Consider the following 21,847-nt stretch of genomic DNA (forward strand, 5'->3'; position numbering starts at 1 on the left):
GAGGGGACAAACAAGGACAGACAAAGGGATTAAGTCAATTACATCAACCCCAGTGCGTAACTGGTACTTAATTTATTGACCTCGAAAGGATGAAAGGCTAAGCCGACCTTGGCGGAATTTGAACTCAGAACATAACAGCAGACGAAATACCGCAAAGCATTTCGCCCGGCGTGCTTACGTTTCTGCTAGCTCACCACCTTACCTTTACACCTTAATATCCACAAATGAATATATTACTCTTACAACATAGAGAAATAGTATGTGCTACAGAGAATGCTTTGAAAGAGGGTAATCAAAAATGGAAATTTTACTACATTTCTAAACTAATAATCTACAGATGTAAACCTATATTTCAATAATTTAACATAACATTCCTGAAAGACAACTAAGATGAGGAGCTTAACATGATTATCTCTCTCTCTCTCTTTTTCTTTCTTTTATTCTGTAGGCCAAAGAAAAAGCTTTGTGTGCATAAATTATGTAGATTTTTTCCAGACTGGTGAAGTTAATGAAATTGGTGTTCTTGAAGCTTTGTGACTCGATACTTGAAAATAAAGATGTGTAATTATATTCTGCCACAATTTCAATTAATAATGCTTTAATATGATTATCCCATCATAACCCTTGTTTTAGAAATAAAGGTTCTAGGTTCAAATTTTGTTGTGAACAATGTAAACATCTAGGAATAAAAAATACTTTATATTATTTGGAGATTAAGCTAATTGACATGTAGTGTACATGCGCGCATGCACACACACACACACACACACACACACTTAAAACTCTACAAACAAGTCCAAGAAATTATAATTGCATTAACAATAACTTACCTGAAACATTTAGATACTAAAGATAATTTAATATTTATCTAGAACAGTGATTCTTGACCATTTTTTACTTATGGCCTCCTTTGATTCCTATTTTATTCTTCTGGACCCCCATGTTAAAAAAAAAAAGCCTGTTACATTTTTATAATTAAATATTATTAGAAACTATGTTAAAAAATTTGTTAAAATATTTTGTGCATTGTACAAGTATAACCAATTTATTGCTCATAAGCTTTAACAACAATACCTTATGGAAACCCCCCCACCACCAATGGTCATCTGGCACCCAGTTGAGAACCACTGATCTAGATATACTAAGGTAGAGTTGGATGCTTTGACAAAAGTTCCTGTGTAACTTTGCAGATAGGATACAAACCAGCCCCCACAGAAGATATAGGAGGGAAAGGCTTTTATTTATTGAGGTTTTGTGCATATTTTATTACCTAACAGCTTATTCATCTTATAGATGTTTTCACTGTTTAAAGAATCAGCCCACTTGCCTTTAGGATGGACAATTAACAGAAATACCAAAAGTATTACATCACTTTTATTATTGATCATATTATTCACTTTTAACACTGGTGTTTTACCTGTCCTAAAAGAGCATTAACTTACCAAACCAGTCAAGCCAGAGATATCACAAGATGTGAAAGCATATACATATATATATATAAATAGACACAGGCATGGCTATGTGATTAGAAGTTTGCTTCCCAACTGTATGGTTCTGGGTTCATTCCCAGTGTGTGACATCTTGGGCAAGTGTCTGAGCCTTGTGAATGGATTTGGTAGACTGAAACTGAAAGCCCATCATATATATACTTTCATTAAAGTTGCAAAATTATCACAAAACAGTTACTCAGAGTTTCACATTCCCATTTGTCTGACACTTGTGATAACACAAACACAGATTTGGTTACAGATTTTGAACATAGATTCATATTCCTGTTTTCATCACAATTGTCCAATGAATGGGAATGTGAAACTCTGAGTAACTGTTTTGTGATAACTTTGCAGTTTTAATAATAGCATATTATTCAACCTTTAGTATTTGAGTACTATTTTTTCCACATCAATTTGCACTTATGTGCTCACCTGTGTGTGTGTGTGTGTGTGTGTGTGTGTGTGTGTGTGTGTGTGTGTGTGTGTGTGTGTATACATACATATAAGTCAATTTATGTGCCTATGTGTTTGTCCCTCCACCACTGCTTGACAGCCAGTGTTAGTGTCTTTACATCCCTGTAACTTAGCAGTTCAGCAAAGGTAACTGATAGAACCTGGCTTAAAAAAAAGTACTGGAGTTCAATTGGTCAACTAAAAATTCTTCAAAGTGGAGCTCCAGCACAGCCATAATCTAATGACTGAAACAAGTAAAAGATAAAAGATGTTTGAAATATAAGTATAAATATACTTTTAAACTAGATTGAATCTAAAATTTTGAGTAAAAGGTCTGATAAACAAAAGTGAGGAGAATGGAGACACATGAAGTGAATTTCTGCAAAATTTCTAGGCATTCCAACATAACTTTGAGGAAATGCTAACAGCACTCAATTACAACATTCCAACAACTGATTATATTACAGCTTAAGGATTTTTAAATTATCAAAATTTTACTGCTGTATGAAGTTGAGAGATTAACTGCATGACCAAACAGAGAGTTTGAGGAAGTTGAGATGATGTTTGGGTGTAACCAAATAGGTGGAACCCAGCATAGAAGATTATTAGTATTTTCAGAGACACAAATGCAGATTTGGCTACAGATTTTGAAAATGGATTCATATTCCTGTGTGTTTTGTCTCACTATGAAATTAGACTCATGGAAGCCTTTCCAGCAGATTGGAATGAGGATTGAGCTGACAGCTTTGATTGTTACTTAATTCTTTAGGATTCAGGTTACTGTCAAATGTGATCGCTTTTTATTCATATTGTTTTGAATTAATCATGCATTACCATGTAGTTTCAAAATTTCAATGATGTGATGGTTTATTTTTAGAATAAGATTGTAGGATAGGTATGAGAAGCTGGATCTAGTCAGTTTGAATGTAAAACAGGTAGAATATTTTGGGTTGGATATGGCTGGTTTGAATGCTAAATGATTAATTCATTAGAATTCACTCATCTCTCCCTCCAAAACTGTTGATTTTTAGAAGTGGAAGGCAGCTTATTAAAAGATAAACAAAACTCACAACTGACACACCTTATTTACAAGGTTGAAGGGCAAACAATAATTACTAATGAATCTAAGATTAACTTTTAAATAACAATTTTACAATCAATTATTGAATTTTTTTCCTTGGACACAAGTTGAACAATTCTAAGAAACGTTAAAAAAAATTTTACTCATGAAAACATTTTCAATTGTTAAAAATTTTCTATCATTAAGATGTGGTATTTACATATGAGCTGGAATATAACAAACGGTGATTCAGCCTAATGGAGTTTCTACTGAGTTGCTTAACTTGGTAGAAAGAACAAAATCTCCCTTAAATTACACCCTTCCACATTATATAGAAAGGAAAGAGTCATTGTATAATGTTATCCTGTAGTGTTTAGAATAACAGATAGGATGATCATGGCTGGAATACCATTGATCATAGGTTTGTTTGGTCAGGTCTGATCCGGGGTTGAACAACAGTAACAAAACTAATAGCAGGTTTATATATTGATCTCAGCCAAGGATTTGCTGTTTTCAATCAGGAAATTCTTTGTAAAAAAACCAACTAAAGTTTTAGCAGATTGAGTAATGATGTCAGCAAAAATCTAACCAATCATATTTAAATAACTGCTGAATTTTCAAGTGATGGTTTCGCTATAGACCTGTCCAATTAGATCTGTTATGAAGCTTATATAAAGAGACCAGTCTAAGAACCAACACAGTACTAAAGTGAAGAGCTGAACAACATGTGCAGTAATGCATAATGTCAGGTGAAATTCTTGTATGCAGTAGGTCTTCACAGGAACAGGTGTGTTGCTGTAGAAGAGATACATGGCTAACCAGTGAGAGAGAGTAAGAGAAAGAGAGAGAGAGAGTGGAAGAGAGCGAGAGTGAAAGAAAGAGCAGGAGACAGATGGTGGTGAAGTGTTAGCGCATACTCACAAAGAATGGGATTCAGAATATAAATGGAACAGTTGAGCAGAGCAAAGGAGAGATAAGTGATGGCAAAGTGGAAGAGCATGCCCTCAAGATACGGGTGTTAGAAGATAAATGGAAGGGTATTGCCAAGGTGCATGAGTAAGGAGTAGAGCCTTCATATGAATTCAAAGAGCGTGAGGCTGGGGAATGCAGTGACTGGTAAAACTGGACATATAGAGAGGGTGAGGGACAACAGAATAGCAATGATACAGTGATCAGGCAGTGAGGACAGGATTGGGGAGCAAGAGATAAACAAAAGTATAGCACATGAAAAGAGGAAATATGAGGAAGAGGAGAGATATAGTTTGATTTGTTGGGGTAGGGTATAAGAAAAATTTTATTGTTGTCACATGTAGGTGGAACCTACAGCGCTTCTAGAACTCAGTTTTGCAGAAGTGGGCAGGTCTTCTCAAGACCTTCATATCACCAAACATCTCAGTCCATTGTCATCTCCTCCATGAGGCCCAACATCCTGAGATCGGTCCTCACCACTTCATCCCTTTGATTCCAGGTTTTGCTTCTATGCCTGGAATTTCTTCTCCAATTCTGTTACAGGCTCTGCAATAAGAGCGAGTTCATCAGCATATAGTAGTTCCCGTGGGCATCCTGTTCTGAATTCCTCTGTTTATGGTCTGGAAGACAATGATAAATAATACTGGACTGAGAACTGAGCCCTGGTGGACCCCTACTTGTATACTAAATTCATCATTGTATTCACAGCCAACTCTCACCCTACTGACAGCACTGCTGTACATGGCTTATACAGTTCTAACAAGCCACTAATCTATTCCTAACTTCCTTAGAGACAACCAGATAAGAAAGCAAACAACTCTGTCAAAACCTTTCTCCAGATGGACAAAAACCAAGTACAATAGCTTAGTTTTAGCCAAATATTTTCCTGTAGCTGTCTCACTAGGACTCTATGGAAATTAAAACACGATAATTATTTTGTTCTTGAAACCCTTCATATGCATGATGTACTGCTGTTCTTTATAATCCTTAAGAATGCAACAAAACTGATACAGAAAGGCTCATACTAAGTGTATACCTGAAATTTAGTGACCAAATTAACAAGTAAGCATACTCAATCTACACCAGAGCTGGTAAGACTCTCTTTGCTAAATTCAAATTTAAACCCCAAACCCATATGCAACATGATTAAATACATCTCTGTATTGTATTTATGAGCATGTGTAAACTCAGTTTTGCTCTGTTTTTTAAATCAAACACCTATAAAATTCAATAAAAAATATATACAAATACTTGCAGAGGAAATCAGAGTCTTGTTACTTTTTTAATTAATATTATATTGAGATTTTCTATTATTTCTTTTTTATTTGATAAATTTATTGTTTTCGAATTTTATTCCTTTATTTCCATAACCTGAATCTTGTTCCTTTGTTATATTCTTTGTATGACCTCTTCCCTTTCCATTAACGTTTGTTATTTTGTTTTTGCTCTAAATAAACAGTAGGAGGTCTCTATCTATTTTTAGGTTTGTTAGTTCTCTACAAAGGAAATAAGTATTTTCCACCTTCCAAGAAAGGAAGGATTCTTCCGTATCATGATAAAGGTCATGGCTACAAGAACAACGAAAAAAGCTGAAAAAGAATATTAAATTGGACATGCTATTAATACTATCTGTAAAGTATCAAAATTAAGAAAAAGTGATAGCAGCCCGGGGGGGGGGGGTAGTAGCCTGGTGGTTAAATCTGCTAAAAATAGCAACCAACTTCCCTCATATCACACCTTAACATCTTAGAGCAGTGCCTCTCAAACCTATCTTAACCATCAACCATCTTCTATTTCAACACTTTTTCAACACCCCCCCTGCTATGATTCAAAGTGCCCCGAGCCCTTTGTAAAGTACATGCACATAATATTACGCCATAGTTACTACAAGATAATAGGAGAAAAGCTTACAAAAGCCTCTCTGTTTTGAGTTAGCTTTATAAAAGCTAAGTCAACCCAGACAGGCAGTACAACTCAGACGATAAAGCTACTAATGAATCTCTCCTAAATTAATCACAATATTTCTCCAAAATCACGAGATTTTATTTTGGTTGGACAGTCTCCTGACCTGAACCATATTGATAATTTATGGCAGATCATTAAATCAAAACAGAATTCAGGAACTTTTAAATGCAGGAAATCATTATTTGCTGCAGTACAGAAAGAATGGTACAAGTTAGAACCTGCATTATTGAAAAAAAAATTACTGAGAAACTGGTTCATTAAAAATATTTTATTTTGTTTTTAATTACAAGGTAACCATGCTAGAAGTATTGATTATTAAATTTTGGTTAAGACTAAACATAAACTCTATATCTTTTAAAACTCAAATATAACAAATGATTTCATGTCAACAAAAAATAAATATATCTTTAAATCGGGAATTACGTAGATGTCTAATTTTTCTTTTCCATCAAAGGCATATGTAATAAACATCATATTCTTTTTAATAATTCTTTAGTAAAAATAACCAAACATAATCAATGATGATTTCAGATGAGCATGCAAGCAAACCCGGCTGTTTGGCTGGGAAGTTCATTTCAAAGCCACTAAGAACCATGTTCAATTCCACAGTGTTGCACCTTGGGTGTGTTTTTCAAATAGCCAATGTTAACAAGTTCTGTGAATGCAGTAAGGTATCAGGAAGACTATCATGTGCACACATGCATGTCCTTTCACCCATAAACATCATTGAAAGATATCAGCTAGATAATAGAAAGCGCAACTATTTCAAACAAAAATACCTTGTATGGTATTTGTTACACGAGTTACACAGACACTTCCTTGCCACTCCCATGATCATAAATACATTGAGTTAGTGATTGGTCTATAGTAAATCTTACAATCAATGATGCTATTGTTCTTAAAATGCAATATAAATTTTAAAAAGTTGGTGGATATGGCAAACATAAATGATATATAAAGTAAAGAAACTACGAGTAATAAATTAACAATTTATAATAATAAAAGTGAAATTCTGCCTGTCCATCTGGGATCCCTGCATCTCGGCCTACATTTGCTCTACATAGACATATACCTTTTTGGAATCAGAATGATCCTGGGATTGAAAATTTGCCCTTCATTTGGTTCTTGAACATCCAGCATTGGGATCTGATTTAAAAGCATTTGGGTCACTATTTTTAGCAGGTAAAGCATGGCTGATTCACCAATTTGGTGGTGTTTGTCAGATGACGTCAGAGATCAAGGGGGAGATAAATGACATTTGCTTCGTTAATTTTATGTCTATAAGAACTTTGGGGCAAATTGGCCAACAGTTGGAATTCAACGTGGAACTAGAACAACAGAATGATTGCATTACAGAATTAATTCTCATCCGTCCTTAATTTCTGATCAAACACAATCGGGGCATATAGTCATTACAGGTCTATTATAGTCATGCTATTTAGTTTTGGGCTGCAGGCCCAGTTAGCCCTCCGCAAGAGCTAGCTTAAAAGTTCCCGTGCGGCTTTTAAGATAGTATGTTATAACAATGTAATACATTAACTGTATGTAATATACAATTAATATTCAAATAAATGTTTATTCAGTGCACTTCAATTTTCAACCTATATATCAAGTTTCAGTAACTTTATAACATGGGATACATCATTAATTATCAATTATTAAATTTTCCTGTATAATCTCAATTAACAGGAAATGAAAAAAGAAAAAGCAGCAGCTTCCAAACAGGCTGGAACTGTACAACGTACTTCCAACATGTAGAGGGTATTCTTAATATTCTCTTTGCTGTGTGGGTGGCACATAAAAGACACCATTTCGAGCGTGGCCGTTTTCGTGCGGGTGACACGTAAAAGCACCCACTACACTCTCTGAGTGGTTGGCGTTAGGAAGGGCATCCAGCTGTAGAAACTCTGCCAAATTAGATTGGAGCCTGGTGTTGCCATCCGGTTTCACCAGTCCTCAGTCAAATCGTCCAACCCATGCTAGCATGGAAGGCGGACGTTAAACGATGATGATGATGATGATGATGATCAAAATAATTCTACCTACTGGATCATAACATACCATTGAAGTTATGGCAGTGGATTTGCTGAATTGTTAGAGATTCTCATAAAAATAAAAAAAACAGGGAAAATATTGGGATCAGGTAAGGTCAGTTTAAATGCTAAATAGTTAAGCTACTAATTTTTGAAACCTCTGAAACAAAACTTTCTTTTTATGAAAATTGATTAGGAAGATTTAAAAGAAATACTGATTTGGCCCATTACAAATTTTGTAAGCATAATATAAATGGAAAGAAATATGATGTGATTATATATATGAAATCAAAATTGCATATCTGTACCAGTCCTATGAAAACAGTACCATTGCTTCAATATATTGAACCAAAATGTAGCAAAACTACTTGGCTTAAAGGGACCATTACCAAGTTTATGAGCTGCCATTTTTGCAAAGATGAATTTACAATAATTTACTCAATTTATGTAAAAATTATATTAAAAGTGAAATGACCTCCAAATTAAAAATGAATCAGTGTTTTCAGAACTGATAAAAAAAAAATATTCAGAAACATAATCAGTTTTCATTTTGAGTATGACTTTATTAATGACATAGGAGATGTAAACTTTAATGTATTACCGAATTGAACAATATCACTGTTGTGAAAATACATGGGTCAGCTATAATATATTTAAATAAAACATGTAACATAGTTATCTCTATATATCTTGGTCTAGTGGAATTAGATAAATGAAAGCATTTTTAACAAAATAAATGATGATAACAAAATATATCGAGATTAATGATGAAGATAATGACAAACGTTATCAATAGATTCTTTTTTTTATTCCATTAAGAAGATTAAGTTGATTGCAACAGATCAAAACAGAACAAGAGACTTGACAGTACAACACAGGATAAAAATAAGAGCAGTTATAGCATAAAGTTTACATTCACAAAAATATGATGGAGTTGATAATAACACAAATGTTCATAAAAAAATTAATGAAATAATATTCCAAACAACAATATAAAATGATTTGTGTTTTGTCATAATTTACAAGAATGTGCCAGGTGCCAGTATCTATAAATTAGTGCAAGAGAACATTTGTACAGTTCTCAGTTATGAGATGGCATGTGAGTGAGAGTGATCTTTTCATATTGTGTGTCTCAGTATGTAACATGTCTGTATCAGAGAATGTCATTACAGCATCTAGCTGACCAACATGCCAGGAGAGTAATAAGTGTTCTATTCATATTGTGTGATGACAGGATGTATGTAAGACAATGTCTTTTCCATTGCATGGTCCAGCACAGTGGCTTAGCTAGTCTATATATAGCCCAGAGAAGAGCTTCCGTTTGGTACTTCCCCACCCAGGCCCCCCGAGTCTATACAGGCTTATACAGCAGACCCAAAAGCGCCACCCTCATAAAAGCATTACCCAAAGTAAACTGCACCCTTGTCTTCTTCCAGCTATACTGGGAAGCACTACGATAATCTTTGATTATCCTTTAAAAAAACCCACAGCTTTTTATCTGATACAGTCAGTTCAAAAACAAACAGTCTGCAAAAATGATGTGTTAAAAGGAGATAGATTGATTGACTTCAAACAGCCAATTATATAACATTTCTAGGTCTTCACTATTACATTCATACAAACATGACAATACGGCCAGTAACACTCAATATTGTCAGTAAGCCACCATGCCAACAAACCTGCTTGAAGATTTTGTGCAAAATCTGTCAAAATAGACATCAAATTATATAAGGAAAAGACCATCACTGATTGTGTGGCATAAGTACCTGAGGAGTCTAGTGTAAGTTGTTGAAATGATCCTGTTAATGGAAAAGGCTACACCACTACATTTTAAAATCTGGTTTAATTACAAAAAATACATATAAAGAAACTTGTAGTTATTAAACAGATAATGCTAGTGTCATGGCTGAGATTAACAGTGATGTATATCAAAAGCTTAAATCCAAAATACTTTCTCCTAATTTAATTAGTTACCTATGTCAGTCACACCAGTTAGCAATGTCTACCAAAAATACTTGAAATTTCTTATACAGCAGAAACACATAATTGGTTTTCTCTTTTGTCATTAAGACAGATGGCTTATAAAGACCTATAACAGACAATTAATGATGGAGAAAACCATCAAAAGTTCATATAAACAGTGAAACTATGCAGTTACCTATTAAACTAGCTGTGGGAAGAATATCAACATATAACTTGAATTAAAACCTAATTTTGGAAAGTGTTATAATGCTGAAATCCTTTATAATATGTATTCAGATTAAAATAACTTGGCACATTTATCCAGCCTATTCTTGAAAATGGTGAAATGATTTTGTCAACAGAGCAGGTTTTTTTATCCAGCTTATTCTTGAAAATGGTGAAATGATTTTGTCAACAGAGTTGGTTTATAAATCTGTAATACTCGGTTACAAAAAACTAATCATAAACTTATTACATACACATCAGGTGGGTTGATGCCAATTGTTGGCTACCTGACTACTTGGTGTGTAGGCGAGACAAGAGGTAACTTTGAGATATGATGATATTTGCCTGTATATCTCCCAAGCAAATACCTGTGTTTCCTTGAGATTCAAAGGTATTTGCATGGGAGGAAGTTGTTATACATCACCATTTAGGTGTGTGTTACTTGAAAGTGAAAAATAGGAAGAAAGCTCTTGGCAGATGAAATACCAACCATAGCTGAAGATGTGGGTATTGAAAGAGTTGATTGTGAGGGAGGCTCTGTGAGAGAAACTGTGTATGGTTGAGGATGGTATGGTTGAAACTGATTGGAAGCCACTGAAAGGTAGTTTGTTAGAAGCTACTGGTGATGCACAAATGAAGATAAATTACAAAGACAATTAGAAATGAGGTTATTGAATAATGAAAGTGGAGAGAGAATAGATGAGAAAAGGAAGAGGTTCAGAGAATGGCTGAGAGTGAGGAGTATGGTAACCAAAGAAGCAGAACATGGAAGATACAAAGCAGCCAAGAGGCACATACAAAAACATTTAGAGATTGTATGGATTCAGAGGAGAATAGGAGTGTTTAACCCTTTTGTTACCATATTTCTGTTGAAATACACTGCCTTAGTTTCAATTGATTTTGAAAATAACAAAGAATTTATTAAAATAATTTTATCATTATTAACCTGTTCGTCCAACCCATGCTAGCATGGAAAGCGGATGTTAAACGATAATGATGAACCTGGTGTTTGGTACATAAATTAACAAGGAATTTTGATGGAAGGTTTTAATTTAGTTTACTTTAAAGCAGGAAATGTGTATCATAGAACCAGGGGAAGTTTCAGGCAGCTTGGTATCCGAAGGGTTAAGACTGCAAAGCAATTAGCTGAAGAGAGATGTGATGTGACAGTAATGGCGTACAGCTGAGTACTCCATCACTAACAAATGCACTCCATCCTCTGTTCATAAAGAACTGTTTTAACTGACTTTTCCACCACTTTTGAAAAGAATGGCCTCTGCTCCTCGAAGCACACTAGTCTTGTGTCTCCACCACTCAGGCAACTCCATCCCACTCACCTCTACACTTTTTGTCAACCTTAATGCATCCAAACACCCTTTTCTTGCCCCAATCCCTATGCCCAATCCTTCATTCCTAGAACATCATCGCTCTGGAATTTCCTCCCTGCTTATGTCTTTCCTGCAAGTGTTGACCTGCAACAGTTTAAACAGAACATTAACAGTATTAATTTTACCAGTTTCATGAGTGCTGCCCTTCCCTCCTAACTTAGCAAGTGAAAAAAAGGAGATTTCACCAGAAGTGTCTAAGGTGTAGGTTAAACATCAGTTGAAAATCTTTTACACCTGAACACAGAAGTGCAGGAAAAAGCAGGTTGTCTCAGTGTGGAAGCTCACCTCATTAAGTACCATTTGTGATGGGTTGGTCATGTTATTAAGCTTTTGATTTCAGGCTTCCAAAGTGATTATTTTATGGCAAAGTAGTTCTATGTAAGCATCTAGAATGAGATTTTGTAATGCTACAATATACAATCTTAAATCGTTGAACATTTTCACTGTACATAGGGAACATGTTGCACTGAAAAGAAATAAATGGCAGCCTGTAATACTATAACTAGCAGTTTTCAGAAAATCCTGCTTTCCCATTAAATATTGAAATGTAATATCAGAAAACTGCAGGATATCAAAGTTCTGCATGATAGAAAGTCAAGAGATAATCTCACCTGGTTGCATTACACTTTCAAAAAATGGACATGTCATCCATGAAAGGTTACATATCAGGGGACCAGCAGAAGATGATTATATGTGTACAGTTATAACCACACTAATGGAACACAGCAGTCCCTTTTGTCTAAGTGATGCTCATCTACTGATGAGCTGAAAATGCATTTTGGACAAATGCACAAGGGCAGAGCAGGACTACTGTTAGAGTGATATGTTGACCAAATTATTCACTAAATTTGTTACAAAAAAATTTAAAACAAAATCGGGGTTGGTTAGTCATCTGAGACTCCATGGCAGAAATGCTACCAAACCTGTTACAAGTATGCGTGAGCAATGAGAAGGGAATTCTGCATGGAGTCAATGGTAATCATATATAAACATACATACACACACACAAACATATATTTTTTTAAACTAGAATTTACGGTATGCTTTCTTTAAATTTTCACTTTTAGTTTTGACTTTGTTAATTGAAGTAATTTAGGACATGCAGTATGATTTTTCCTTTAATAGAAATGAAAGGGCACAGTTGAGAAGAGTAATCGAAGACTGAACCCAAGTCGTAGACACAGACCAATATTCTACACCACACATCACCAACGAATCTCTATGTAGTCGCTCGACTGGCTAGAAATAGCAGCGAGATCTGCCTTAAATCACACTCTACCTACTCACTTAAAAAAGCAAAACTCACTGGACGACTGAATAAAATATGAAATGGTCGCGACGAACATACCAACAATCTACGGAACTCACACATATTTATTATGCACAAAGAAACTGGCATTTTTTAATCTTTTTCTCTTTGTTGCAGTCATGTGAAACACAGAAAGACGTCACAGAAATACAATATTTTCAAAACATTGTTAATATATTGAAATCCACGTTCGTGTGTGTGTATATATATAAAATAATAATTTACATGAGTTCAAGGCCACGCATTTTGCAGCGGAGCAGAGCTGACCGAATCGTCTTCAATGCAAGTGGTTATTCTAACAATTTTGGAAATGTAAAAAGTAAAGTCGACCTCGGCGGAATTTGAATTTTAAATCTATAACGTAGCTAAATACTTTGAAGCATTTGGTCTGGTGCTTTACAGTTATATACTCGAACCTACATGCACATAAACAAATATGCACATACATTTTATTCAAGAATAGATACATGATTACACAACAGCTACCGATGAATACAAACCAAATCATAAATAAGGTAAATACACACAGGTATAGACTTATAAATTAATAGAAATATTTTCAGTGTTTCAAATTCATTCCCTTTTAATTTATTACAAAGAAATTATAAACTTCGTCGTATAATTCAACTGTAGCTTTCTTTTCTTTCTTTTTTTTTTGTTATTTTTTTTTCTCTTAGTAAACAAGATTACATTCCAAATAACAATGGTCATGACACTTGAGAAATTTTTGTAGCTTTCTAGCAAAAACAAATGAATGAAGAATGCTGAATTATGTTAAGAACCTGTTTTATGGGGACAATACGCACATGCACATATATTTATTTTTTATATATACGAGTGTGTATTTATAAAATGTATATTATACACATAAACATGTACACAATAAATTGAAAATATATACATACATATAAACCGCATGTATAAACATCTCTCTCTCTCTCTCTCTCTCTCAATCTATCTATCCGTCTGTGTGGAACACAAAAGTCCTAATTTAATTGTCTTTGTCGCAACTTTCTTGCATTGCCTTTATTTTTTTCATTTGTATTTGTACATGCATATATACAATATGTACAAACATGTTTCCATGTATGAATGTGTGTGTTTGCATGAAAATTAAACCCATTCTATGTCTAGTAAGTGTTCTTTTTTCTAACATACGAACCATCCCTGGACAATTATGTGTGTGCGTGCGTGTGTGTGTGCGTGCGTGCGTGTGTGTGTGTTTGTAACACGACTATGTTCAGGTTTGGTCTTTTTTACGGAAGATTTTTCATATTTCCTTATCAGTGATCTATGTTTGGTTTGGAACAATAATGTTCCAAAATCCATTGGTCTGACCTTTCAAGACTTTCACACTCATTTTCAAAATAAAGGTCCAAATAAGGAAGCACGAAAAAAATCCTTAATACAAATAATCAAACAAAGACACAGTCGTGTTTTTAATATAACTAGTTTGCAAGAAAAGCTGTTCCTGATACATACACACACACATTCTTTCTTTAAATTTTCTGTTTTAGTTAGTGCATGCAATGTTATTTTTCTTTAAACGGAAAAACAGTTCAAGCTAAGAACATTACCTCGGTTTTCCTGCAATTGTTTACCTCTCTTGCTTCTATATACGCTTTCGTAGTAAATTTTGCAGACAAACAAATACAAAATTTATATATATCTAACTCATTCAATAAATTAACCGCCGCACAACTTTACAAAGTCCTTGTCATGTTACACGGATATATGCATACACAGATCCACCCAGCTGTTGTTATATTTAATACAATGTAAGGTCGATTTCCCCCTTGTCTTTATATTTGTAATGTATATTTTGGAAGCATATCTGAGAAAACTCTGTGACAGTTTTAGATGACAGTATCTCTTCAGATGTATTAAGGAGGGTCTATGTGGCCTCGGAAAGTATTTCAGAATTGCATCGACAGTGGGTGGTTAACAACTAGAAAAACACCCAGACAATGCACAGAACGTGATATAAACAAATACGAAGACAGACAAACATTATTAGCTGGATAGGAAGACAAAAATAGATAAATATGGAGTTAGATATAAACAACAGACAGACAGACATAGATAGATAGATAGAGATAGATAGAGATAAATAGATAGATAGAGATAGATAGATAGATAGATAGATATGCAACAGCAAGAGTGATGGCAAATGCGACTGTTATTGATAGAATTAAGGGGTGGGTATTTGTAGATGTATATATTGATGTTGTTATCATCGATGGTCATTTCGTTATTTCACTGTTTGCTGCGGTTTTTCATTGTTTATGTTGCAACTGAATGTTATCGATGTTTACAGCCGATCGTTAATAACGTTAGGGCTATCACCGCTATTTTTAGTTTTATCTTTTACAGCAATCGTTTATTGCTGCTGCTGCTGATGGTGGTGGTGGTGGTGGTAGTGGTAGTAGCTGTGTTATCCGAGAAGCGTGTAAAGCTTTGCTTATTGTTGGAGTCGTACGTGTTGTTGTTGTTTTGCCCTAGGTCAATTGTGATCAAGTAGACCTAGAATGAAAAGCATTCTGGCCTTGACTTTTTGTTGTCTTTTTAAGGGATATTTTCGACTATTACGACATTTCCTTTTCCAACAGAGTAAAGTATGGTTGGAGGTAGAACAGTCTTAAAAGCATTAAGTGTTCCGGCATAACCCTGTAGTTATGCCAGTGTTCCGCCCCAGGCAAAGCGATGTACTGGGGTACTACATATATAAACACAGAGTACATAGATTAATATTGAGCCCCTAAACTCGTGACCTCCTGAGCAATTACTCAGTGTGGCCATACCTTAAGACAGCAATGGTATGAAGGAGAAATTAGGGTAAATTTTCAGATTAATACCGCACGATTACCTAACCCTAACCCTAAAACCCTAACCGTAACCCTAATCCTAACCCTAACCCTGACCCTAAAACCCTAACACCCTAGTGAAAATCGTGCGGGTGTTAATCTGAAAATTTACCGAAATTATTTGCTGTTTCTAGCAATTCGGATGTAACGTAACAATGCTATTCAGTGAATGTTATTCTAAATACCAACATCGACATGCTACCCAGTATTTAACTGTTTATTGTTTCTTTCTTCTGTGTCTTGTCTAACACAACGTGGAAGTATGAAGATCAGCATACAGTTGTTTAGATCCAAGTCAGTCTTGGTCGAACAGACCTACGACGAAAGCCTTCCAGCTATGACTGCTCCACCTTTTTGTATAATTAAGATGACATTATCTAATGTAACCCTCCTCTTTTTAAGACAGTACGGATACGATTTTAAAATATTTGGCTTCTATTTCTAGTTAGACAAGTGGCATAAGTGCGAAAAAGAAATCTGCTTAGTGGGTGCAGACCCACTAAGGTCCAAAATTTTTTACAAACAAGGTCGATCTTTACAATTTTAATATCAAAGCAAACACGGATGTAATAATAATAATAATAATAATAATAATAATAATAATAATAATAATAAAAGACTAAAACAATACCTGTTGTCATAGGTGCCCGAGGAATGATAGCAAAAGGGGCTGATTCCTACCTAGCTCAGATACTAGGAACCCCCAAAATGGCAGAAATTCAAAAGATAGTGCTCATGGGAACTACCCATATCCTACGTAAAATATTGTCTATGTAATCTCAAATTTTAAAACAAACTTGTAATTTTCTTATGTTTTCTTAAACATTCTCTAGAACAATACTATGTGCAAAACCAAATATGTGACACCTTAGGCATAACACCAACTTGAACTTGTTGTCTCTTGAGGTCTCTGGGGTGAGACTTGGGAGTCAACTTGTACAAATACAAAGCAAAAGTGAAACATATAATAATAATAATAATTTCATTTGCCACAAGGGCGAAGGACGAGGGGGACAACAAAGACAAAGTGTGGGGGACTTACATATAAAATGATTTTAAAAAAAGGAAAAAGAAAGTATACAGAGAAAAAGAAGGGACATATGCATAGCATACAAAGGCTTTAAAAAATGTGACAGAGGGGATGATAGAGATGTGGCCTTCTTGATACAGGAAGACCTCTAAGGATAATCGACGAACCCCACTGTCCGAGGTTTCCGTGAAACCTCAGGAGCAAGTGCCCTCTCCAATTCCTTCTCTCCGACTTACAGGTCTACACTTAGAGAAGTACCATCCACACTTGCCATTTTCGCAACTTTTTACCCACCTTTCAAGAAACTCACTCGAGGACAGCACTTCCCTCTCCATTCTCAATTTCCTTTTCAAGTGAAACTCGAAGAAGTCAATGAGAGCTCTACCAAAGAGGAATGTATCTGTTCTCATGCCTTCCAGCCTTGTCCACCAAACAACCTCTTTCGCCACAGCCGCCAGGCAAAGGAAAACTGCCTTGCCTGCCCGATTGAAGGAGGGCAGCAGTACGATCATAATAATAATATAATTATTATTATCATAATTGTGGTTGTTCTTGTTGTTGTTGTACATAATCAAGTTAGATAAATCCAATAATGGAAAAGTAATGTTTCAAATCAGTCCAAAAATGTTTCTTCGCTCGTTCGATTTGGCAATGAAGATTTTCAGGAGGATGTTCAAAGCGCTTTCATTGCCCCACAAAAATGTTAAGGGGTGCGTTTGCATCTACTACACCCCCTATTCTTGGGTCTATGTCCAGTAGCCGGATAGAAGCTTCCTCACAAGTTCATAGTTATAGTTGTTGCTTAGACTTAGACCATTCCTGACACAGGAGATTTATGATTAAAAGTATTCCAACCATAGCAATCCCGTCTTTTTCCTGTATGCAAGGAACCTTACACCACATTATCTAAAAGAGTCCTTTTCTAAGGCAGTAGGGTGTGATTTTAAGGAAATTTAGCTGCTCTTTCTAGTAAGTCGAGCGACCTATTATTGGTAGTAGTTATAGTTTTAGTAATGTTGTTGTAATCTTTGTTAATACTACCAAGGTGACAAGCTGGTAGAATCGTCTGGTTTTACGTTCTGAGTTCAAATTCCGCCGAGGTCGACTTAGCTTTTCAGTCTTTCGGGGTCAATAAATTAAATGCCAGTTAAGTATTGGGGTCGATGTAATCGACTGGTCTCCTTCCCCCAAATTACGGGCCTTGTACTTATAACAAAAAAGATGATTAATAATAGCTTGGGAGTAGACAGTCTTCATTCTTCGTTACCATATTTACTCAAGTACTATGCGACATCGAATGCGATGCGATCCTCACTTTTTATACCTAAAATTCAGCTATATACACGTGTTTGAGAATAAAGCCTTAGTTGAGTACAGAGTGTAGTACGAAATTAAATACATAACAAGGAAATTATACAATGAACTTCATCAGCTAACCTGTTTCTGCTACAAGGTGAACAAGCACTCAGCTCTGAATGCATTACATGTTATAGCAGAAACAGTTGCAAGCCAAAGAAGTTCACTGCATAACGTGTGTGTGTGTGTGTGTGTGTGTGTGGTCGATCTAACTGTTAAAAATAGCAGGCAAGTATCCTTCAAGTCGTTCTTTGTCTTACATAATGAAAGGACATACTGAATATTGCAATCCTTCACAAAACTCCAAAACAAAAAAGACGAGATGGTCACTCTTGGAATGCTTTGATCAAATCAGGACTGATTTGAGGCTGAATAATATTTAGATCCGATCAACCCCGTGTAAGCAAACTTAGGATCAAAAATATCCCAGTCATGACCACTGCACTTTGTACAGCCAGTACTAACTATACTGTTCAGTATGTGATTTAGCTGCCATTTCTTGCAAATTGAGCGAATACATGAGAGATTCGTTCACTTGACAAACAACGAATGTTGTGGGGTTAGTTTTTATTTTAACTCCATGCCAATTCTGATTGAGCAGACCTATGATCAAAAGCACTCTAACATTGACCATCCAGTTTTAGGTTTTCGAGACAGTAGACTGTATTATCTAAAGTGGTCTTTTTTTTACACGGGCAGTGGGGCATGATTTGAGGAAGATTTATCTGCTATTTCGAGCGACCGCTAAGAACACCCCGACACAGATGCACACATGTTAACCAATACTTTTATTGTTTTTGTCGTTTAGCCTATGTTCCTCCAGACCGAGCAAGCTATGATCAAAAGCGTTCCAGCCGTAACCATGTTATCATTTTTCTGATACAGAGAACCAAGTACCACGTCATGCAATGTTCTTTTCTAAAACAAATTAGTTTGATGAGGGTGATTCGGTTACTATTTCTAGCAGGTCAAACGACCGCTTAGAGGTTCCCTCACTCTCTTGTCACCACTGTTGGGTGTCTGTGTCAGAATTACGTTATTGCTATTGTTCTGGTTTTATACAATTGCTATTTCCAATTTGCTTGGGTTATTATTTTTTGTTTGTTTATGCCTTATGTTTTTTTTTTTTACTATTGCTCTTATAAACATGTTTTTTCTTTCCTAAATATCATAATTGTTCTTATCAATATGGTTCATGATATTGATGACGATAATGATTGTGCGTTTTTACTAAAGATGGACAGGTTAGATTTATCGTCTTTTGTTTGAGTTCTGATGCAAATAATTGGATAAGCTAAAAATATCATAACAAACTTTCAGAGTTACCTTAGCTACAATCGAAAACGAACCAGTTTATTGATAAACAAAACTGAATCTAAGAAACAGCAAATAAACACACAAACCCTTGAAAGCATCGCCAAAGAAAATTTAAAAGAAAAAAACAACTTTTTTCCCTCCCCAAAAGTTGATTACTAAATAGAAACAGCAATGACCCATCACAACACTCATTCTGTTATTCGCAACAATTTCTACGAGAGAACGAGGAACGATGTCGGCAGTAATCAGCAATTATAAATATTGACATGAGGTGGAATGAATGTTACGTGAGAGGTGAAAAAGTATGGTAGTCTATAAGTATTCAAATATATTGGCTGTTTTAAAACTATAGACACAAAAGCATACACACACACACACGCCTGCACATATTTACAGTATACTTACATCCATCATCATTTAACGTCGACTATTCCGTGTTTATTTTAGGCAGATTTTCTACAGCTGAATGCCCTTCCTAAAGCCAACCCTCACCTGTTTCCAAGCAAGGTAATAACAAACATATTCTCGCAGAATATAGGAAATGAATGACGTTGCTGATATGTCAGAGACACTCACTGTACAACTGTCATGCAATGTCAAGACAAGAAGACACAAACATACATTCACACACACACACGTGTATGTATATATGTGTGTGTATATATATATATATATACACAAACACACACACACACACACACACATATATATATATATATATATATATATATATATATATAGATAGATAGATAGATAGATAGATAGATATACAGTAGAACCTCAGCTTTCAAACAACTCTGATCACGAATAAATCATACTCTATCTCTTGTCTTTCTCATATTCATTTAATACACTAGTACCTTGGTTTATGAATGCCTCAGATCATGAACAAATCGTGATTTATATATATCTATATCTATCAATATATATATATATACACAAAGCACAATTTATTCGCGATCAGAATTGTTCGAAAACCAAGGTGCTACTGTATATATATGCAGAAATTGCAAAGATAATCTGGATCTCGACTGAGGAAAGAAAACTCTGAATGACCCGTCCTTGTTTTCTTTGTATCGCCTATCTGGAGGTTTTGTTGTCCCTTTCTTGTATCACCTAACTGTCTGGATGTTTTGCGTTCTTGTCCCATTTTGTATTATTTATCAAAATAAGCAGATTTTAATCACCTTATTTTGAAATTGTATGGATAATACCATACTTAATTCTGGTGACTAAACTTAAGTACTATATTTACCTTGAATATATATATATATATATATATAATATATACACACAAACATATATGGCAGGCTTCTTTCAATTTCCATCTACTAAATCCACTCCCAAGGTTTAGTTTGGGCTGGGACTATTGTAGAAGTACCCAACCCTGTAGAAATACCCAACCCATGCCAGCATGGAAGACAGATGTTCAATGATGATGATGATGATAGACACACACAAATATACATGTATGTGGGTGTATATATATATATATATATATATATATATATATATACACACACACACATCATATATCAATGGTTCTCAATCTGGGCCCCTTTGGCCCCTTGGGGTCCATATAAGAATTTCAGGGGTCCACATAAGCAAAATAGTAAACTGGATCCACAGTAGTATTTTAAGGCTCTATGAAAAAATGTTGATTTAGATGCATATATAGCACGAAACAGCTAGGTTTCTTTCTCTGGTGTTTTACATAGCTCAACTTATACATGTGAATGCATCATAAACAAAATAGGAATTTTAAAGGTATCATCTATTAAACTAGTTTTTAAACAACAAATGGCTATTGGGGTCCACCAGAATAAAATAGTAATCAAAGGGATCCATAGATAAAAAAATGGTTGAGAACCACTGATTATATATACGTTTACAGAGAATGACAGACAAGGATCTAAGTTGAATGAGTAACTTTTGACAACCACTATTCAATAAAGTGATCAACACATAACAATTATTAAACAATTTGTACTGATTAAAATTACAGAAACATAGAGAAGGGGTATAACTTTGATTAGTTAATTTTTGTTGAAAATATACCGTAAATGTATTGCAACTAGGACTCATTCCTGACATAAAGAAATATATCAAAAAGATTTACTTTATAAAACCTAAAAACCAATCCAGGTTTTAATTTTTACACTCAAACAGCTGATAAGCACTGTTACATTTCTACCAACCTTATATTTTCTGCATCTTTTAACTAAATGAATGATGCAGTTGTTAAGTGGAAACAAGCTAACACTATATATATATATATATATATATATATATATATATATATCGCCAAGCCAACATGGCAGTCCGAAAATTAGGACGAAAGCTGCCGTGAATTAGCTCCAAGAAGCCATCGCCTCTAGCTAGCTATGTGACACACGAAACCTGTGTCCTTTATAACCTATATATAT

At 34.9% G+C, this 21,847-nt stretch overlaps 1 protein-coding gene and 1 long non-coding RNA gene across 5 annotated transcripts in view; one reads left to right on the top strand and one right to left on the bottom strand.

The window, feature by feature from the left end:
* LOC106883075 (uncharacterized) overlaps positions 1 to 21,847 on the bottom strand; it is a 322,884-nt gene that overhangs the window by 290,340 nt on the left and 10,697 nt on the right. Inside the window, exon 1 of one of the 3 annotated variants that reach the window (XM_014933956.2) lies at positions 14,432 to 14,803. The exons of 1 other annotated variant lie outside the window; for it this stretch is intronic. The gene's annotated coding sequence lies outside the window, so the exon portion shown is untranslated. Of the gene's footprint in view, positions 1 to 13,759; positions 14,024 to 14,431; positions 14,804 to 21,847 lie in introns of those variants that run through there. One more of the 3 variants, XM_052966956.1, reaches the window with a different exon arrangement.
* The window catches only part of LOC128247564 (uncharacterized), a 40,691-nt gene continuing 31,472 nt past the window's right edge, over positions 12,629 to 21,847 (top strand). Inside the window, exons 1-2 of one of the 2 annotated variants that reach the window (XR_008263881.1) lie at positions 12,629 to 13,369; positions 19,869 to 19,928. This is a non-coding gene — a long non-coding RNA (uncharacterized LOC128247564). The remainder of the gene's footprint in view (positions 13,370 to 19,868; positions 19,929 to 21,847) is intronic. The other variant, XR_008263880.1, reaches the window with a different exon arrangement.

Source organism: Octopus bimaculoides, chromosome 4 (assembly GCF_001194135.2).
Source record: "Octopus bimaculoides isolate UCB-OBI-ISO-001 chromosome 4, ASM119413v2, whole genome shotgun sequence".
Lineage (NCBI taxonomy): Eukaryota > Metazoa > Mollusca > Cephalopoda > Octopoda > Octopodidae > Octopus > Octopus bimaculoides.